Source organism: Ranitomeya imitator, chromosome 2, assembly GCF_032444005.1.
Source record: "Ranitomeya imitator isolate aRanImi1 chromosome 2, aRanImi1.pri, whole genome shotgun sequence".
Lineage (NCBI taxonomy): Eukaryota > Metazoa > Chordata > Amphibia > Anura > Dendrobatidae > Ranitomeya > Ranitomeya imitator.
This window is the reverse complement of record NC_091283.1, coordinates 186,711,642-186,733,893: the sequence shown is the minus strand read 5'-3', so window position 1 is coordinate 186,733,893 and position 22,252 is coordinate 186,711,642. Positions and strand designations below refer to the sequence as shown.

General features: G+C 44.3%; 1 protein-coding gene across 7 annotated transcripts in view; it reads left to right on the top strand.

Moving 5' to 3' along the window:
* The window catches only part of ATP2B3 (ATPase plasma membrane Ca2+ transporting 3), a 315,248-nt gene that overhangs the window by 9,977 nt on the left and 283,019 nt on the right, over positions 1-22,252 (top strand). The window lies entirely within an intron of this gene.

Sequence of the window (22,252 nt, the reverse complement as noted above, 5' to 3'; positions counted from 1 at the left end):
AGTTATACCTTTGACCTTGAGACCACTGAGAGGAGATAAGACTAAAGGCTTATAATCAGTGGAGTAAATTGAAGCCTCTGAGACTTTGTAATGGAGCCCCCCGAAATATCAGGTGCCACTTATGGGGCACCTTCTGACACCAGAGCCCGGGTGCAAAAACTACCTCCTCACCCCTTATAGCTACGCTCTACCTGCCGTACAGCTACATAGAACAAATACATCTTTGTGGCCGCATGGGCCAATTCTTATATTAGATCCTGGGCCAACCTGGTGGATCTCCCACCCTCCAGTTGGCCAGTATGACCATTTCTATAATGTTGACTCTCTAACAAAACAATGTAATGTTATTCCTTGTAACAACCCTGCCGGCATCATTGCATGGCTTTCCATCTCCCATCAGGCAGATACACCATCTTACTTACCCCTCCAGGCCATGCTGTGATTTCTGCTTTCTATCTGCTCCATGTTGTGAACCACTTTTCTTGTGCCTGCTCTCTGCTTACTTCCTGGCTGTGTGCATAGGAGGGTGGCGCCGGCACTCCCTGGCTCTTATAGAGACTGTTTGCACCTTCCTAAGGTGTCACCTGCCAATTGCCAAGATGAATCAGGTACTTAAAGCATTCCCACCACTTGTGTCTAGCTGCTGAGGTGCCAGGTCCTGTCTTGCTATTACTCTTGTGTCAGCCACCCAGTGGGGCTTTGTACCTTGGCTGCTTCAGCCACCAAGTGGGGCTTTGTACCCTGGTCTGAGTCCTTGTTTCTGTGCCTTGTCCCGTTCCTGACTCCGTCTGTACTTGTCCTATACCTGTGTCCGTTAGTATCCCTGTCTGTAGCCTTTCCTATTCCGTTGTGTTTCTTTGTGTTCACTGGTTCTACTCTTAGCTCTGCCTACTTCGGCTATGCTCTTTGCTCCACCTCCTTCTACTCTGCTCTTTGCTCTGCCTCCTTTGGCTCTGCTCTCTGCTCCGCCTCTTGCGGTTTTGGTCTTTGCTCTGCCTCTTGTGGTTCTGCCTTGCATCCGCTCCTTGCGGTTCAGCTCTCAGCACTAAAACCAGCATCTCTGCTTTTGGCTCCGCAACCTTGTGGTCCTGCTCTACTTCCGTTCTGCAACCTGCAGGTCAGGTCCCTACCTGTTCCCATATACCCTCCAGTCTGAACAGGTCTGTACCTGTTTCCATATTCCATATACCTGCCCGTATTTCTGTCCCTACCAAATCAGTACCTGTCCTGCCAGAGTGCCAGCCGTGCCCGCCTACCAGTGTTTCAGCCATAGCCGTCTGCCAGTCGAGCCCGTTGCCTGCTCCTGTCTTAGAATTCCGTCATCCAGTGGGATCAGCAGCCACATCCAGACACCACCCTGGAGTGGTACCTCGCAGCTACCTGCCGCACAAGTCTGACCTCACTATCAGAGGCTCCAGTGAACACCAAGGTAGCTGCTTAGTCATGCCCCTTCCAGGGTAGTTTGGTTTGTAGCACAGTGGGGCCACAATACCCCCTCACTCACGCTACTCAGTCAGGGCATGAGCGTAACATTCCTAATGGTATCCCTGGGGTGTGGTGATCCCAACCACCTCCAGTAGGGGCATTATTGTGATTTTTGCCGTGTCGGCCTCCTCACCCCCGTGCAATGCTTTTTCTGTATATGCCGGCACTGAATGTAAGGCTCAGCATTCTTTTGTATTCCGTTTTCCTCCGCATTGAAGAAAGTCATTAATACCAAGTACAATAGGGACAAATGTGAAAGAAAAGGTTCTTCAACAGATATATAGTTGAGAAGTGGTGACAGTGATCAATACGCAGTGACATCAATGACATTGTAACCAGGGAGGATACTTCTGCAGTCCTGCAAAGCGAAGGAACCAGGTATTGAAGAGAACATGTTCTATCACATCTCAGGAGGATATTACTAAAAGGAAACGAGTCTCACAAGAATTAGGGCTTAATTCAGACAAGCCAGAATGCGGGCTGCCAGATTGAGCCCTGGTCTGTAGGCTTCTTTTCCTTTTGGTGGTAGTCTATTGGGATACTAATCAATGTCTATGTGATTATGTTATAGGATGATTTAATTACTATACCTACTGGTGACTTATCCCTGAGACTGTGGTTACATCATGTTTAGTACCTGAGAGATTCAGAGGCTTAGCGGGGTCACAACCGGCACTCAAATTGCCCCAGGTGTCTGGAGACCAGAATTGATTTGCAGGATCCAGTCCATCAGCCACGTTAGTAATATGAGGTCCTTGGATTGGAGGTTTGAGGGCCGAATCCTACAGGACGACATTCGTAGCTCTTCTTTTGATTAGCCGGACTGGCGTGATGTCACACATGACGTTATACCAAGCCGGCTAGTCAATAGAAGAGCTGCAGATGCCATCAGGACAGAGGTTGATCTCAGGGTTCCTGTCTGATGGTCATAGATCACTGACATGGATGAAACAATTGAAATCCAAGGCGTAATGCTTCTTGGTGTGGAAAGTGACATGTCAAGGTGAGCAGACTTTTAGGCCTTGCAGTGCTGCTGTGGTAAATATGCAAATTGTCTCTTCAGAGAGGAAGAGGACTTGAACTCTAGTGCCACCTATAGGAAGAAGCAATCATAAAAGGCAATATCGACTCTCTAACGAGCCTTGTCGTATGACTTAGAATAAAAGCTATAGCCAAAATCTCAAATTGCAGACACTGTTTCGGGGTACTGCTGCTCATTAGTGCAAAGTTGAGATACTGTATGAAGAGACAATTTGCATACTTCCCAGAGGAGCATTACAAGGCTTAAAAGTCTCCTCACCTTGGCATGTCAGGTTTGATATGTCACTCTTCGCAAGGAGAAACACTACCCCTTGGATCCCGGTCAACCAGCCAACCAGATCTCACACTTTGCACTGATGAGGGGCAGTACCCCAAAACACAGCATCTGTAAATTGAGATTCTGGTTTGGCTTTTATCCCAAGTCATGTGACAAGGCTCGTTAGAGGGCCAATATTGACTTTTGGAATTGCTACTTCCTATAGGTGGCACTAGAGTTCTAGTCCTGTTCCTCTCTAAAGAGACAAGTTGAAAGAATTGATTCTCACCAACTCTAGTGGGGACCAGTGAACTGAAGGTACAGTATGGCTCGGAATTCCCAAGTTCTCTCAGATCAAGTGTAAATATGGCTGTCATAGCATGATGGGAGTTGTTGCTTTTTAAAAAGTTGAATAGCCACAGTTTTTAGTCCAATTTAAACCGTAACTTTTGACCAAAACCAGACCAAAGCAGGGTGTTGCTGCCATCATCATCCACAACAAATTAAAACTGATTTTCGTACACTTATCTCTAGTATGTCCAAGAACTATCCTGATTCTCATGTTTGGTAATTTGTCTCTCTTTTTTTAGTTAGAGGTTCCTCTTTGTAAGCATTCTGCCAGCTCTATAAAGGCTAGAACCTTCTCTTTCTCACTTCTCATCATACATTGCTCATGCCTGCCATAAACTGAAAGCTCGACTCTGTGTTATGCATAGATGGGATTTAATAGTCTAGTAGGAACAGAGACAAATACCCGCCCTCCCTTCCCTTCCTATAGGGAGACAAAGACCATCCCCCACTTATTGAAAGGAGACAAAGACCCACCTCCACTTCCTCTAAGGAGTCAAAGACCTGCCACCACTTAATGTAGGGAGACACAGACCCGCCCACATTTAATGTGGGTAAATACAGACCCGCCCCCATTTAATGTAGGTAGATACAGACCAGCCCAAATTTAATATAGGGAGATACAGACCCACCCCTACTTAATGTAAGGATATACAGACCCACTCCCACTTAATGTACGCAGACACAGACACGCCCCCACTTAATGTAAGGAGATACAGACCCACCCCTACTTAATGTAGGGAGATACAGACCAGCCCACATTTAATGTAGGGAGATACAGACCAGCCCACATTTAATGTAGGGAGATACAGACACGCCCCCACTTAATGTACGCAGACACGCCCCCACTTAATCTAGGGAGACAGACATGCCCCCACTTAATGTACACAGACCCACTCCCACTTAATGTAGGGAGACACAGACACGCCCCCACTTAATGTAAGGAGATACAGACCCACCACTTCTTAATGTAAGGATATACAGACCCACCCCTTGTTAATGTAGGAAGATATAGACCTGCTACTAGTTTATGTAAGGAGATACAGACCCACCAATTCTTAATCTATGGAGATACAGACCAGTCCACATTAAAAGTAGGGAGATACAAACCCGACCCCATTTAATAAAGGGGGACAGACCCGCCCCCAGTGTAGGGTGACACAGACCCGCCCCCAGTGTAGAGTGACACAGACCCGCCCCCAGTGAAGGGGGGACACAGACCCGCCCCCAGTGTAGGGTGACACAGACCCGCCCCCAGTGTAGGGTGACACAGACCCGCCCCCAGTGTAGGGTGACACAGACCCGCCCCCAGTGTAGGGGGACACAGACCCGCCCCCAGTGTAGGGGGACACAGACCCGCCCCCAGTGAAGGGTGACACAGACCCGCCCCCAGTGAAGGGGGGACACAAACCCGCCCCCAGTGAAGGGGGGACACAGACCCTCCCCCAGTGAAGGGGGGACACAGACCCTCCCCCAGTGAAGGGGGGACACAGACCCGCCCCCAGTGTAGGGTGACACAGACCCGCCCCCAGTGTAGGGTGGCACAGACCCGCCCCCAGTGTAGGGTGACACAGACCCGCCCCCAGTGTAGGGTGACACAGACCCGCCCCCAGTGAAGGGGGGACACAGACCCGCCCCCAGTGAAGGGGGACACAGACCCGCCCCCAGTGAAGGGGGACACAGACCCGCCCCCAGTGAAGGGGGACACAGACCCGCCCCAGTGAAGGGGGACACAGACCCGCCCCCAGTTAAGGGGGACACAGACCCACCCCCACTTAGTGTAGTGAGATATAGGGCCGCCTACACTCAGTGTAATCCATCCCAAGGTTTGTGTCGCTAAAGGCAAATTACGCGTGACAGGCAGTGGTCAGCAAATTAGACAGGAGAGAGACACCTAGCAGTCAGCACTTTGTAGTAACTTTTAAATAAAGTGTTAATTTTTTGTTTACTTTTTTTCCACCTTAAGTCACTGCCTTGGTCATCAACTGAGCATGCGTTTATGAAAAGTTGCATAAATTCTGTACTATTCACTTCTTAGCTAGGAACATAAGCTTGTTCACTTTTCGGTACTTTATAGCAGATGTTGCTTTGCGCAGGACTAAAGACGACCCGGTACATGTGCTGACAAGCTGCCAATGTTGGGGGATAATCCCTCAGTGTCATGATGAATTTCGCATTACTGTAAATGTGTCCTTGATCATAACAGAGGCTGTGAGTCTTGGGATTAATCTCCGGCTTACATAATCATGGGGCTTCTTAGCTCGGCTAGTTATTCACTTATTTAGAGGAAAACATCAGAAATGTGGATCTAGTTCATATGGACAGGAAAGAGGGGGGCCTTACAGCAGCAATCAAAATGGGCCCCCGGTAGGTCCGCCATTCATTCATTTCTTACAATTAAATGGGAATGAATGGATCATACTGATGAGACATGAAGGGGGTGATGTAAAAAATGAAGGGGGTGATGTAAGACTTCATTGTAGATCCCGGACAAAACTCCAACTCATTAAGAATAGTGTGGGTTATCAGTAAAAAATATTGAAGAACCCCTTTAAGAAAGGACAATTATGCATAAAATTGTGTATATTTATTTTAACTAGTCACAAATCTCTATTTCTTCTAATATTCTGGAGATAAATGCATTTTGTGGGTTTTCCAGATGTGGCTTTCTCAATGTTCTCCAAACATGTTGACAATAAAGAGATTCTCAAGGAATAAAAAATAAAAAAGAGGAAATATCTTTATGAATACATTTTGAAATACTTTTAATCAGTCGCTGTCTTGTTACATTGACAGAAATCTATTCTAGAATTTTGATTGGACCGGTCCCTGTGACATGTGCAGGAGAGGCTCCGCTGCCGTGACCTAGAGGAAACCTGTACCACATACTGTCGCTTATCTAAAGGTCACAGCCAGGGGGCGCAAGTACAGTTGTTGCAGCAGTTGCCACTGCGACTGGGCCCGGCGGGTGAAGGGCCCTTCAATGCTGGCAAATACGTCAGCTTGAGGTGTGCCCATAGGGCCCATACGTGGCAATACACAGTGCCAGAGAGAGGTGAGCATATGAGGTCAGCGTGAACGTGACCGACGGCGCATAGCAGAGACGTCATGCGCTCCCATTGCTTGCATGCTGAAGTCAGCTGACGGCTTTAGAAGAGGACACCACACAGCGGGGGAGTGGAGGGAAGGAGAGTATTTTTTTTTTTAAATCAGTGACTACACGCTGGCCATACTACTATATGGACGACTATAGGCTGTGTATTATATTATACTATATAAAGAAATATGGGCTGTGCATTATACTGTATATGGAGGACTATGGGCTTGTGCATTATATATGGAGGACTATGGGCTGTGCATTATACTGTATATGGAGGACTATGGGCTTGTGCATTATATATGGAGGACTATAGAGGGTGAATTATGCTATATGGATGACTATGTGGGTGCATAATACTATATGGAGGAATATGAGGGTGCATTATACTAAATAGATGACAATGGGATGTGCATTATTCTGTATGGTGCACTATGGGCTGTGTATTTTACTAATATGGAGGACTATAGGCTTGTGAATTATATATGGAGGACTATGGGGGTGAATTAGATTATATAGAGGACTATGTGGTTCATTATACTATATGGAAGACTATGGGCTGTGCATTATATATGGAGGACTATAGAGGGTGCATTATATTATATGGAGGACTATGGGGGCTGCATTATACTACATGGAGGACTATGGGGAGTGTGTTCTATTTGGAGGACTATGGGCTGTGTATTATATTATACCATATAAAGAAATATGGGCTGTGCATTATACTGTATATGGAGGACTGTGGGCTTGTGCATTATATATGGAGGACTATAGAGGGTGAATTAAGCTATATGGATGACTATGTGGGGTGCATAATACTATATGGAGGAATATGAGGGTGCATTATACTACATAGATGACAATGGGATGTGCATTATTCTGTATGGAGCACTATGGGCTGTGTATTATAATAATATGGAGGACTATAGGCTTGTGAATTATATATGGAGGACTATGGGGGTGAATTAGATTATATAGAGGACTATGTGGTTCATTATACTATATGGAGGACTATGGGCTGTGCATTATATATGGAGGACTATAGAGGGTGCATTGTATTATATGGAGGACTATGGGGGCTGCATTATACTATATGGAGGACTATGGGGAGTGTGTTCTACTATTTGCAGGACTATGGGGAGTGTGATGTACTGCAAGGAGTACTATGGGAAACAATTGCTGAAGGCAATAAAATGATGTACTAGTTCAAAGATATATCAAAAAGAATTATTATAAACTTAATTAGTTAAAATTCATGATACAATAAATCAGAAAAAACACAGGAGAAGGAATAGAGGGAAAAAATATGCAACATGCTGCTGTAAACAAAGGGCACACTATACCCCTGTGGACCCACTAATTGGAGCTAAAGATAAATCAGTAATAGAATGTAGTATAGAAATTATCATTAGATCATACATATAGAGTTTAATACTCAAGGTGTACAATGGCCAGTACAGAAAATAATGCATATTATATTAATACTAGATGGTGTGGCCCGATTCTAATGCATCGGGTATTCTAGAATATGTATGCAGTTTATTTGTGAAGTTTTCAGAATAATGCAATTTATACACCGGATTCGGCCAGCCACAACCAATTTGCGAAGCTTCGTTCAAATTCCACGCCAGCTCGCGGGCGGACTTCGCCTGTCGCTGATTGTTCGCGGCCGGTAGTGACCAATCAGTGAAGCCAGGGTTTTTGAGGGCCCCGGGTGAAAGAGTCTCAGTGGGCCCCCCTCTTTAACACATACCACGATTCATGATGCACAGATACAGCAGAGAAATATAGCACAGCCAAGTAGCATACAGCCCACATAGTATATAGCACAGCCCACGTAGTATATAGCACAGCCACGTAGTATATTGCCCAGCGACGTAGTATATAGCATAGCCCAAGTAGTAAATAGCACAGACACGTAGTATATTGCCCAGCCACGTAGTATATAGCACAGTCACGTAGAATATAGCACAGACACGTAGCATATTGCCCAGTCACGTAATATATTGCCCAGCCATGTAGTATATTGCCCAGCCACGTAGTATATAGCACAGACACGTAGTGTATTGCCCAGCCACATAATATATTGCACAGCCACGTAGTATATAGCACAGAGACGTAGTATATAACACTGCCCATGCAGTATATAACCCAGGCTACGTACTATAGAGCACAGCAATGAAGTATATTGCACAGCCACATAGTATATAACACAGCCCACATAGTATATAGCACAGAGATGTAGTACATAACACAGCCCACATAGTATATAACACAGCCCACGCAGTATCTAGCACAGCCCACGTAGTATATAGCAATGTGAGCACCATATCCCTGTTAAAAAAAGAAGTAAAATAAAAAATATATACTCACCTTCCATCGGCCCCCGGATCCAACCCAGGCGTTTACCAATGCTCCCCGCGACGCTCCGGTCCCAAGAGTGCATTGCGGTCTCGCGAGATGATGACGTAGCGGTCTTGTGAGACTGCTACATCATCACATCATCATCTCGCGAGACTGCAATGCATGGACCGGACCGTCGCGAGGAGCGGGAAAGGCCTGGGCTGTATCCGGGGGCCGACAGAAGGTGAGTATATAATGATTTTTTATTTTTTTTATTATTTTTAACATTGGATCTTTTTACTATTTATGCTGCATAGGCAGCATCAATAGTAAAAAGTTGGTCACACAGGGTTAATAGCAGCGTTAACGGACTGCAACGCGGTGTAACGCAGCCATTAACCCTGTGTGAGCGCTGACTGGAGGGGGAGTATGGAGCGGGCACAATGTTGGATTCTGAGGTCACTCATTCTGCAGCCATGGAGACTACAGGAGGCAAATATTGCCAAATTGTTAATGAAACCCAGATTGAAAAAACTAATTTTTAGCCCAAAATTCATGTGGATCGCTCCCAGTAGGGCAGTGGGGTACTCGGAGCTGGGCCCTTCAGTTCTCAAGGGGGATGTCATGGTGGCTGACCCGGTCCGTGGCCCTAAGGGCGTCCGTTGATAAATGGGGGGAAGGTCTTTAAAGGGATAATGTTCGTGACGCCACCGTGGTATTCGGTCAGGGTGACCGACGCTGCTTAGGGGTCCGCTGGGGTGATGCTATGGCAGCTAGTTGGTATACCTTCCCACAGGTGAAGTATATCCGCAGGGCTTCCCGAAGTGTAGATGGTGGATGGTGTGAGGCGCAGTGAAGAACGAGGACACAAGGTTGCAGTCTCTTTACATTTTTACTGAAGGTTCAGTGTCCACAGTCCAAAGCACCAGATCACAGGGCAGGCAGAGTCCGGCTGGTCTGAAGGCAAATCCAGAGTCCCCTTATCCAGGTGGAAATCAGTAGCCTTCCTCTAGCGCCTTGGTGTTGTAGTACCTCCCTGCTGTGCATCTCGGTAAGGTCCTCACAACTGTTCTGGATGTTATGTCTTTCTCTTTCTGTCCCCCTGATGGATAGGATAGGACAAACCCGTATGACTTATGGCCTGAGGCTTTTTATAGGGACACTATCACGCCCCGGCCCCCACAGTTGCCACCGTGCCTCCTGGGTATAAGGTCGGGCAGCTAATATGGAACTAGCTGTTCTGCCGGTCTCTGGAGCCAGGCTTGGAGACGATGACTCCCTCGGTGTTCCGGCTACCGGCTTCTGTGCCTCAGAAAGGAGGCAGCCTTTTACAGGGCAGAACTCCTTCTGATTTCCTCTCCTTTTGCTATGACTTCGTTTCTCACTCTCAGCAACGCAATTCCCTTCAATGTCTCTTTCTTAGGACGCTGCCGCATTTGTAAGCAGGCGCAGCTCTGAGTCCTTCTGTCTAGGCCTCTGACAGGATCCCACCCCTGTTCGGGACCCACTACCTGAGAGGAGCTCAGATAGCAGCCCACTGGGTGAAGCCCAGCTCACTTCTGCCTAACGTCCTGTCCAAACCACCAGTTTTACCTAATTGTGATAATAAATAGAAACATGGCTCCCCCTGGCGGCCTGGAGTGTGAAGTGTGTTGTGTGGTTTGTGATACCTGGTAAAGTGATCTTCTTTATTGCCATCAGACGTAACATCACTCCCCCTGGTGGAAGAATGACATTACTGCAACGACCAGGACCCTGGGGCGCTGCACACACGTTTAAGTAGATAAAAAAGGATCCAAACTAGAAAATTAAAAGGGGAAATTCAGGCAAAACGGTCTGGTGTTATGTCAAAGATATGTGTTAGAAGATTATACTTGTGATTTCTCAAAGCAGAGTTATAATTCAGAATATAAGGGAGCTAATGAATGCCGAAGGCACAGGCAGGGGATTTCTGCAAGACCAAATTTTAGTAATTCTAACCAGAGCTAATTTGTAACAAGAAGATATTGTCAAGCCGATGGAGAGCAATTTTGGTCAACCGGTCATCTAATCTGCTCTTGGACATCTATACCTATCCTGAATCTACAGATCTCTTCTGAAGACAGTTTGAAGAAATTGAAAAAATTTTTTTATAATATGTAAAAGTAAAAAAAAAGAAAAATGTTGAAAGGGAAAGGTATTTGGCGCACCAAATAATCTCCAGAAAAAGGCCCCAATAGCTAAATATTGATTTTTATTTTTGTACAATGATATTTCCCCCCCAACCATGACCTGTATATGGCTTGACATTGTGAATAGCACTTCCAGCCGGTAGACTAATATCTTGCATCGACTGTTACCATAGTGAGGCGAACTTGCTGTTTCCATATCAACGCTTATTGGGTGATGCTTAACAAAAAATGCTAAATTGAGGCCTTCATTGAGAAATGTAGTCATGCTGGGAGTTTTTTTTTAACATAAGTGGACTCCTAAGTGTAGCAATCTCATAGGTGTTAGGAACTAGAATGGAGCAACCGGTGAGGAAGTGAGATCACTCCAATATTACGTGCATTTGGCATTGAGCTTCACTCATCTTCTCCTTGTGAAGTCTAGAACTTTGCAACTTGCATCATATATAACGGCTTTATCTGGATCTTTTGGACTATGATTTCCATCAATTCTTAGTTGCTACATGGTGGACAAAAAAAAATATTATGTGGTCTAGATAACTTGCATCATCCAGACATCCTGATCTTTTGGATCGTACCATCACTTCTAAGAAGTTACATGGTAGAACACAAAATACTGCTCCTTGTAAGGTCTAGAACTTTGCAAGTTGCATCCTCCAGAACCTCTGAATCATGCCTTCCATCACTTCCTAGTAGCTACATGAGAACATAGCAAGATCCAGAATGAAATGAGGGGAACATATTTTAGAGAAACTCTCCATATAATATGATTAACAATAGAGAACATGCGGGAGCTTAAATCCCTAGCTAATTAGTCAAAATATATGTGTGCATGTTGAATAACCAAAAAATTCAATCTCAACCCCCTTAGTATAAAAGTGCAAAAAGAACTTTATTCAATACAGTAAATCAGGGCAAATGGTTTGTTAAAATTATGTAAACAAGTTACACTACACATATTGTGAAAAAATATACAGTTTAAAACCAGAGAATAACAATGCAACCATGGTGCGACCACACAGATATAAAATAGTTAGATCAGGGATCAATAATCCAATAATATGACAGTCATGTCAAATGCCCTGATCTTAGACACAAGGAAAGTAGGAGAAGCCACACAGGATGCACTAATAGATGTAGGCTGGGTTCTATATAGGACTTTTTTATGAACCATGTGAATTAATCAAATTTCCATGTCCCACCGAAAAAAAGACCGCAGAAATGTATATCCAAAGGCGGTTATGTGTATAAGAGTCAGCCAGTGCTAGCGTAAAAACTAATCAAATCCTCTTACCCATGTCTTAGATGTCTCAAATGCCTGTGCTTCGCGCCGAGGCCCCGACGCACGTTTCGCTATCGCTTCCTCGGGGGGCTAGTAGCTACATGGTAGACCACAAAATACTGCTCCTTGTGTGGTCTAGAACTTTGAGAGTTCTAGATCATGCCTTCCATCAATTCCTAGAGGCTACCCACTAGAACTCAAAGTTCTGCTCTTTGCAAGGTGTAGAACTTTGCAACATGCCTAATCTAGAATATAACTGCTTTCTCTGACTTATGCCTTCCAACACTTCTCAGTCTGTGTAACTATAAAACATTGCCTTTTCTAGATCTTTGCAAATTGCATCCATCAGGATTTTTGATCTACTGGATCCTGCCTTCCCTCATATCGTAGTAGCTACACGATAGACCACATAATACTGCCTTTTGTGTGGTCTAGATAACTTGCCTCTTCCAGACCTTTTGATCCTTTTTTCTCATGCCTTCTGTCACTTCTTAGTGGCTACAAGGTAGACCACAAGATACTTACCAATAGTGATGAGCTCACTCGAGGATGTTTGGGTTTAGCAGGTTCAACGAAGCTACAGTGAAAAGTCATAACCGGACTTTAAAATGATTCCGAACTCAATAGAAGTCAATGGGAACCCAAACTTTGGTTCTTTAAAAATGGCTATAAAATTGTCATAGTCAGTGCTAGGGGGCTGGAAAAAAAGCCAATGGGGGTGATAAAACAATTGCCCTTCAAACAAATCTGGATAGGAAAACTACTTAAATTAACATAGAATAGCAAAAAAGAAAAAATTATAATCTTGAACCAGGAGGCGGAGGTCCAAGTGGAGCAGGAGGTTGAGGAGGAGGTGGTGGTGTAGGTTGAAGAGGTGGAGTAGGAGGAAGTAACCAACACTTCTTTTGTGTTTTCATTTATTTTTTGGGGAAACTCTGAAAACAGGTAGCGTAATAATCTGCTGGCCACTGTTTCGCTGTATACAGACCGTGTAATACTCTGCAATTTTTGGGGCTGAAAACAATGAGAAGAGCATCAAATAGAAGATGTGGCCATTTTGCTGGTGGTGGTGATGTATCTGCTGTATGGAGAGAGAGAGGGCATGGTCGTTCTGTGTACACGCCCCAAATGAAACACTTTCCTCTGTTGCACGTAGATGTCAGGACGTTCTGTGTAATTTCATGGGCCCAAGCCCAAGTGGAAGAGATTGAGAGCACTGATGTCCAACCACTTGTCCTGTTGGAGGATGAGTACTTGGGGGATAGTGCAAGTGGTCAGCGGACCACCGCAGCACATCTCTCGCGATGCTGATAACGAAACACATGTACCAACTGCTGCAACATGTGTACAGCGGCAAGGAGGGCAGGGGTAAGGACTGGGTGGAACATCATGCGGGGATTATTATTATTTCTTCTTAGAACATCATTGATTCTATGGTGCTGTACATGAGGAGTTCCATACAAAATACAGATAGAAATTATAATGAACAAACTAATACTGACAGACAGGTACAAAGGGGAGAGGGCCGTGCCCTTGTGGCCTTACATTCTATAGGATAATGGGGAAGGAGACAGTAGGTTCAGGGGTTGCAGCAGCTCTTGCGTTGGTGAGGTGGCAGCAGGGTCATTTCAGGCTGTAACTGTTCTGAAGACATAGGTTTCCAAGTTTTGCTTGTATGTGATAATCGGATGTGTTAGGCCACAGAATTGTACAGGATAGGGGATACTTGGGAGAAGTCTTGCACGTTTACAAAAATTATTTCTTTGGCATAGAAATGGCAACGAGATGGCTGATGCCAATTATTTATTTGCAACACTACTAGAAAACACACACCGGTCCAAATAAATTATTTCTTTGGACTAGAAATTGGAAGGTGACGGCTGATGCAAATTATTTATAATCCAGACTCCTTAAAAAAAAAAAAAAAAAAAAAAAAACACACACAATGGTCCAGAAAAATTATTTCTTTGGACTAAAAATGGCAGCGTGTTACTGATGCCAATTATTTATTTTCCAGAATACTATAAAATACACACTGGTTTTGGCAAATTATTTCATTGCCCTAAAAATAGGAGTTTGGGGTTAGGTAATGTACGCTGGGTATCTGGTACAGACCACAAACATTACCATTTGGGTTATCTCATCCATACTTATCAAATAAATCATTAAAATGCTTGAGTCTTCGCGGCTTTATTTCACGCAGCTGTTCGACAGCTGCAACACATACAGCTATGGCGACTCCAGCAATTTTTTTTTTTTTTTTTTAGTTCGCCAAAAATACCAGTTTAGTACACGAATGTGCTCGCATAACACTTAATCCGAGCATGCTCGCTCATCACTAAACTCATTATACTTTATGTTTTTTTATGGTGAAAGTTCACAACACTATGCAGTGTCAGCGTTAAGCCAATTTCGCATATCGGTATTTTTTCTCATATGTAAAAAAAAACAAACACTTTTTTTTTTACATTTTTTTTCCAGTATGTTGAATCCATTTTTTTTTCTGCATTTGCAGAATTGATGTGTGAAAAAGAGTCCTCAAGATTTTTGAAGACATCTGCAAAAGTAAAAATGCATGAAAGTTTTTCCTATTCATTTTAATTGTAAAATCACTTTGCAGATCATTGCCATGAGGGCACGGTTTGTGTTAGCCTGGCAGCGCTCAATAAGGCTTCTGTGGACAGGCTTAGTAATAGCCACTCAGTCTACCAAATTCCAGGGGTTTTCTTGGCCTTCACACTTCAGCTGCTGTAGAGTGATCTAGACTTAAGGTACCTTCACACTGAGCGACTTTAGAACGATAACGATAGCGATCCGTGACGTTGCAGCATCCTAGATAGCTATATCGTTGTGTTTGACATGCAGCAGCGATCAGGATCCTGCTGTGACATCGCTGGTCGGAGCTAGAAGGCCAGAACTTTATTTCGTCGCTGACATCGCTGAATCAGCGTGTGTGACGCCGATTCAGCGATGTCTTCACTGGTAACCAGGGTAAACATCGGGTTACTAAGCGCAGGGCCGCGCTTAGTAACCCGATATTTACCCTGGTTACCTAAAAAAAACAAACACTACATACTTACATTCCGGTGTCTGTCTCGTCCCTCGCAGTCAGCTTCCCGCACTGACTGTGAGCGCCGGCCTTAAAGCACAGCGGTGACGTCACTGCTGTGCTCTGCTTTACGGCCGGCCGGCGCTCACAGTCAGTGCGGGAAGCTGACTGCGAGGGACGCAACAGACACCGGAATGTAAGTATGTAGTGTTTTTTTTTTTTTTTTAAGGTAACCAGGGTAAATATCGGGTTACTAAGCGCGGCCCTGCGCTTAGTAACTCGATGTTTACCCTGGTTACCAGGGGACCTCGGCATCGTTGTCTATATCGCTGCAGCGTCGCTTAATGTGACGGTACCTTAACACATGGGCCTCTGGGTTGAGGCCACTTAGTAGTCTGTTGGCCGGTGGAGCAAGCATGTGGCAAAAAGAGTTGTCATGCCGGGTCTTTACCAGGAGGTCACAGCCAGGGAAAGAAGAAAAAAGATAAAAAATATCAGAAAACAAGTGAGTGGTCGGAAAACAGAATAATAAAAATAGCACCACAAGAGCAGAGAGCAGGGATGTGAACCAGGTTAAGCTCAACTTAATAACTTGCAATGTTTAACAGAGACATAGGAAGTTAAGTTGCAGCAGTCTCGTCCCACAACTAGTCAGCAGGGAGCCAAAAACAAAAACAGAGACAGAAGGTAGTCCTTAAATTCCCTGGATGTCACCACAAATCCCAGAGAATACTGTGTGTGCAGAAGGATTATACAAGTGAGTATTTTGACCAGATCATCATTTGTATGCAGATTTTTCAGCGCCGTGCTGTTAAGAACTTGAATGCTTATTGGATGAAGCAGATTAGGTAATGTGCATTGGCCTAACGAGGAGGCTGCAGCCTAAATGTATAACTCCCTTTATCAAGGTGCACAGAATTATTAAGGAAGCTTGTTTACCTATAGAAATGGGGAAGAAAGATTTACCTGACTCTGAAAAGTCAAAAATTGTTACAAGTCTTACAGAGGACACAGCTCCTGAAATTTCTCAGATATAGGGGTGACATCACAGACCCATCAAAGGTTTTGTTGCAAATAGTCAGCACGGTGCAAAAAACATATGGAGTAAAAAAGACTACACGTACTGCTAAAGATGTGAGAAGAAGAATCAAACGGGAAGCCATTATCCCCCAGTGTTCTCATAATCCAGAGCTGGGCCCAGGGGCTGGATCAGTAATGGGTTCAGACCTCCACACCAGCATGGTGACGGTGATGTACTAACTTCTATGGGCTGTACCTTTTTGTGTTGAGGATGGACTAAAAAAAAATAAACTCCCAAACCTACTGCCAGTTTTTAAAACAGAATTTCGAAAAGCAGTAGTACAGGAAAAAGTCTGCATCTTTCTAGAACTCAAGGATTTTTCTGCGGGACAACGTAGAAACGGAGCTTATGGCTGTTATTGTTTGTGTACACTTCGAGTTATTAGCTCTTATTCTCACTTTTACAGATGAAAATAAACAATTGAGATGGGAAATTTACATTTTCCATTTAGTTGCCCAATTATTCTGCATATGTAGATAATCTCAGTGGTGTAACTAGAGTCTCATTGGTCCAGATGCAAGATTTGGACCGGGATCTATAATGCACCACCCATAGTCTTCCATATAGCTTAATGCACCCCCCGTAGTCCAACATACTGTATAATCTACCTCCACAGTCCTCCATACAGAATAATGCATCCCCCATAGTGCAGTCCTCCATAGAGTAAAACGCACCCCCCATAGCCTGCATACAGTATAATGTACCTCCACAGTCCTCCATATAGTATAATGCACCCCTTATAGTCCTGCATACAGTATAATGTACCTCCACAGTCCTCCATACAGTATAATGCACCCCTCATAGTCCTGCATACAGTATACTGTACCTCCACAGTCCTCCATACAGTATAATGCAGCCCCCCATAGTCCTCAATATAGTATAATGTACCCCCACAGTCTACCATATAGTATAATGCACCCCATAGTCCTCAATATAGTATAATGTGCCCCCACAGTCTACCATATAGTATAATGCACCCCATAGTCCTCCATATAATATAATACACAGCCCAAATCCTTCATATAACATAATGCACAGCCTATAGTCATCTATGTAGCATAATGCACAGCCCATAGTCATCCATGTAGTAATATGGATGACACTATGCTGAATTATTTGCTGCCGTTGGCGGGTCCATCACCCATCGGGCCCAGTTGCAGTGGCAATCACTGTGACTGCGGTAGTTATGCCCCTGGATAGTCTCCTAAGACAAAACCTCACTTTTACTTTCTTAAATATTCTGGTTAAATTAACATTTTTAGATTGATGAACAGCACTGTAGTTGTTCATTCTTCAAAGATGCAAACTGCATAATAATTCAGCACACAATGTGCACAGGATCAGTGCCTTGTCATCCCACAAGACCTGCAGCGAAGGAGCGACGAGGCCCAATGACAGAAAGTGTGTCATATTTTCAATCTTTGAGCCTTTAAGGTTTTTAAAAACTCTTGGTGGGAAAAAAAACAGCATGGCCCTTCTTTAAAATGTCTCACAATGGAAAACACTGCAAACAAGACAATGTGCACTTAAAAGATTGCAAAAAAAGGGTTTCAAAAACTCTTCAAGAAATGAAAATCTTCTCCAAAAACTCCAGAATGAAGGAGCATTTCTTATTTCTTAAAGTGCTTTCCACTAGAAAACTCATCATTTTCGGCTGCCTCAAGGAAATCTCTGGGTGCACGTATACTTACACCATTATGTAACCTATTAGGCAACGCCTCTGGTTATCGCTGATCCGAGTGGTTCTATCTGTGCGATCCGTCATCATGTACAGTTGATACCAGTGTGAAGGGGGGCTTAGGGCTTAAACGGTGTCCCGGTTCTGACTTCTCTTCATCCTGAAACTCCTCTTGTAAATAGGAACCTTCCCCATGTTTGCTGTGCCGCAGTACTCACTCTGGTCTTGTAGGCCGGAAGCCTACATCCCACATCTGTGTCCTTGGGACCGGGTCAGTGACACACCAGGAGACATATAGTCTGGTGCAACAGGTTCTACTTGACAGTACAGTTTGGATATATTCAGCTGCGGCATGCAGTATGGGTCAGAGCCTCCTCCAGTAGTTGTTCCTGTTACACAGTACGTTAGAAGATCTTAGCTCCGGTCTGCCCAATCTGTCCCCACCTCAATGGCTTCTGTTGGAACTAGGGACTCCCCATCCGGCAACCCAGGTTTTCTGAGGACCACCACCGTTCCCTCTAGCTCTTACCCAACTGTCCTCTTCTTAGGAGAGAATGAGACATGGATTTCAATGCTTACTCCGGGTCATAGACCCCGAACCATCCATGGATCTGCACTAGACTTCTGATGTGTCCTCATGCTGTTTGGAAGCTTGGTACGGTTAGGGCCCATCGCAGCTTGTACTTGAACCTTTCCCTAACACTGTCTCCCTATCCAGGAAGTGCTTCCCTTTTTTATTTGATATAACCCCTCCCAGTATGTAGGTTATTCCCAAACAATTTACCTGTATCTTACCCAATGTGTACTAACTATATCCCTACAGCCTTCCACTGGTTCCCTTGTTGGACAACCCTCCCCACTCCCTGGAGTCAGCCTTGAGGTTAAACAATATATATTGAATATAAAAAACACTTTTAGCAAATCCAACACACTTGGCACAACGTCTTCTTGAGCTACGGCTCACCCTCTCATGTGCACCAGGGTAGCTTGCTATTCGTCACGGCATTGCGCTAGGTTTCCATAGGTTTGCTTATCTCTCTCTATATAATAAAGCCCTGTTCTCATTAATACTATCATTTGTATCTGCTTGGCCACGATATCGACATATGGTAAATATTCTTCACTGCGATGTCTCTGGATTCCTCATTATGAATGAGTAATTCATGAGAATTACAGCAAGTGTTTGGCCTTGAGAGGTAGTACAATATGCGCTCAAGATGGATAAATGCGCTATTCCTGGATTCTGTGCATAAAACTAAAGAGGAGGTGGAAAAAAAACGTACAAGAAGGTAAAAAAGGACTTTCCTGCGAATAAATCTGCAATTTCGATGATTGCCAGATATGACCTGTGTTTGAATTATCAAGATGGGGGGCAGGGTTCATACGTAGGGATAGATGGTGTCACGATTCACACAGTGACCATCACCCCTACGTCACAGATCGGGGTGACTTTAGGCCAACAGACAGCTATCACATGTGCAGGGGGCTTATCTTAGTTATCCCTCCACTGCTACAAGGTGATGAAAAAAACGCACAAGGCTATTGACCTCTTAGTTTACAGCAGGGGCTTATTTTAGGTATCCCACTGCTCTTCAATATACCACGAACTGCAGGGATTTATGTATATCCCGCTTTACAGTTCCGCTTGAAAACATGCAGCTCTCTGGTGCCCCCTCACCCTCAGGTCAGATTAGGTACTGCACTTAGGGTAATTAGTCGCCAGAAAGGCTGCCTGCTATGTACTGGCTATTGGGCACGCTGCAGCGAGGCGATATAACTGCTCCCACTCAGGGAGGAACAATAATTATCAATGCCGCCGTCACTGTAACGACTCCCAAAGGCACAGCACACGGTATGCTGCCACCAGCTTCGATTAAACGGGTCCGAAGCCAACCCAAAACAGTAGCGTAATTCCCTTCAGAAGACTTAGGGTACGTTTTAGAACAGGAGAACAAATCTAGTATTTTAAATATTTTACTCCATTAAAGATTAAGGCAGTGTTTATAAAAAGGTATAAAAGATGTTACAATATGAGACAATTGAAAATATGTACAAGGTAATTATAAAAATAACAGGGGTTAAATGAGAAATTAACACTTATATGTGTTCAGGTTATTTCAGGCAACCAGGCTAGTGGGCGGAGCTCCAAATATCCCAGTTAATCAGGGCTAGCAGTAAGAGCCGCTCAAGTCAGACTCAGACAGACTCTGAAGGCTGGATAAAGTGGAGTCACTTAAATAACCACAGCCTCGTGACATCACTAACAGGGCTGGCTTCCTCAGACCCTCCTATCTCTTCAGTCTTACTAAATTTCACACAAGTTTGTCTAATGCCTGTATCTCCGCTACAGAACACATCAGAATCATAACACACCCAGCATTCATCTTGTATTAACATTGGCGTTCTAGTGAGACCAAATTTGGGCTTGATGGGATGCATAGTTCCAGAAAAATCCATACTCTGTCCCTATTGGAACTAGAAGCCCGTGCTTACCGTGGCTGATAGATCCGTCGATGGAGATTCACAAACTCGACTTATTATTTTCCTAGCCTAAACCGACTTCTTGCCCTTAAAGAAGGAGATCAGACCAGTATCTGCTGGAGGAAGATTTGAGCCGACACAAGCAATCGTAAAAATTCTTTTGGGAGGGGCATGAGGGGTTTGGGAGCTGCACATACACATCTCAGAACAGGAACACAGAGAAGGGGGGTTTTAGCCCACAGCATGGGCTAGAAAGAGAAACTAAAACTTATATTACATTTCATACAATATCGTGACAGATGGATATTGTATCAGCTCATGTTATAGCGGGATCAGCCATGAAACGCACCTCCCCGAATATGGAGGTCGAATTTAAGGTGCGATAACACACGGGAAGAGTCTAACATGACATCCATAAATCAATCTGCTGGAACTCCTCCTCAATATATATTTTCTATAGTTCCCTTTTGGACTTTGACAATAGGTGATTGGCCCAGACTGCGATTTTTCTAGAAGTTTTGAGACCGACACAAACTTTGATTTTCACAATTTTTGCCTCTTTCTGGTGGCAATTTGCATTAATGGGGTTCTCCGGCTTTAGAGTGAACACAGACTTGTACTCCATGTGACCGGAGACTTGTGAATCCTCACAAAACGCACACAGGGCACTCTATCAGGCGCTGGGAGCGGGTGGTCATGTGACCAAAAGTATGCAATTTCCATACTTCCGAACACATTCCAACTAGACTTGTCCAACTTGTAATGAGCAATGCAGGACACATCAAGTCGGCATGTATGCGGATCACATATTTCCGATCACACGCCTGACCTCTCCCAGCGTCAGCACCAGTGAATCTTGACGGTGTGCACACTGCATGCGCTGTGAGGATTCATAAGCCAGCAGCCACAGAGAGACAGCAGACTTGTACCCCAAGCCTGGAAAACTCATTTAACTTTACATTGTGATGAAAAGTTATCAGATGACTTTCAAATGTAAATCAGCTATTTATTGATCATCAAAGACTTCCAAAAGAAGTGGAATTGCTGTGAAGAAGACTTCAGGTCACCCAAGAAAGTCAAGCAAGTATCAGGACTGTGTAGTAAAGAGGATTGAAGTTCAATACCAGTGCAGAGCTTGCCCAGGAATGGCAGCAGGCAGGAGTCAGTGCATCTGCATGCACAATGAGGTGAAGGCTTTTGGAGGCAGCCTGGTGTCAAGAAGGGCAGCAAAAAGTCGCTCATCTTTAAGAAAAACTTCAAGGACAGACTGACATTATGCAAGAAGATAGTTTAAAAGCTACAATTAAAAAAATGCGGTAATATAACCGCTGCCGAGTATGACAGACAGGCCGCTAATATCTACATAAGAATTTATCCAATTTATATAAAGGCTATTCATTTAAACATTGGACTATACTATGTAACACTACAGATAACATTGGGATAGCACTATGAGAGCAGATAATGTAGTATATGCTACATGTAGTCCTACGTAAAATTATCTGTACATAGGGAGAATTATCACTTATCTGTGGTGTTACATAGGTCTGCACTTATATACTATATTATCTGTACTCCAATTGCTATCCATGTGTTATTTGTAGCATTACATAGAACTGTAGCGGGCACCTACTCAAAGGCGTTGCTAGGGGCTCAGGGAAGGGAAGGGGGGGAGGGCGCGAAACATCTGAGTGGGGCCCTAACCAGTAATCTCGATTACAACAATGGTGGTGCACTGATATTTCCGCCATATGGTCACCATATACAGTAGTGTTAGATACCATTCCAGCAATACATACAAGGTATTACAGTACAGTTATATGACTTACCGCTGATGTTCTTTATGATGGAGTCGTCACTTTTCCCGTCTTTCCCATCTGGCCCAGACAGACATGACAACTTCTCCAGCAAAGACTCGGCTGCAGAGAATACAACAAAGACAC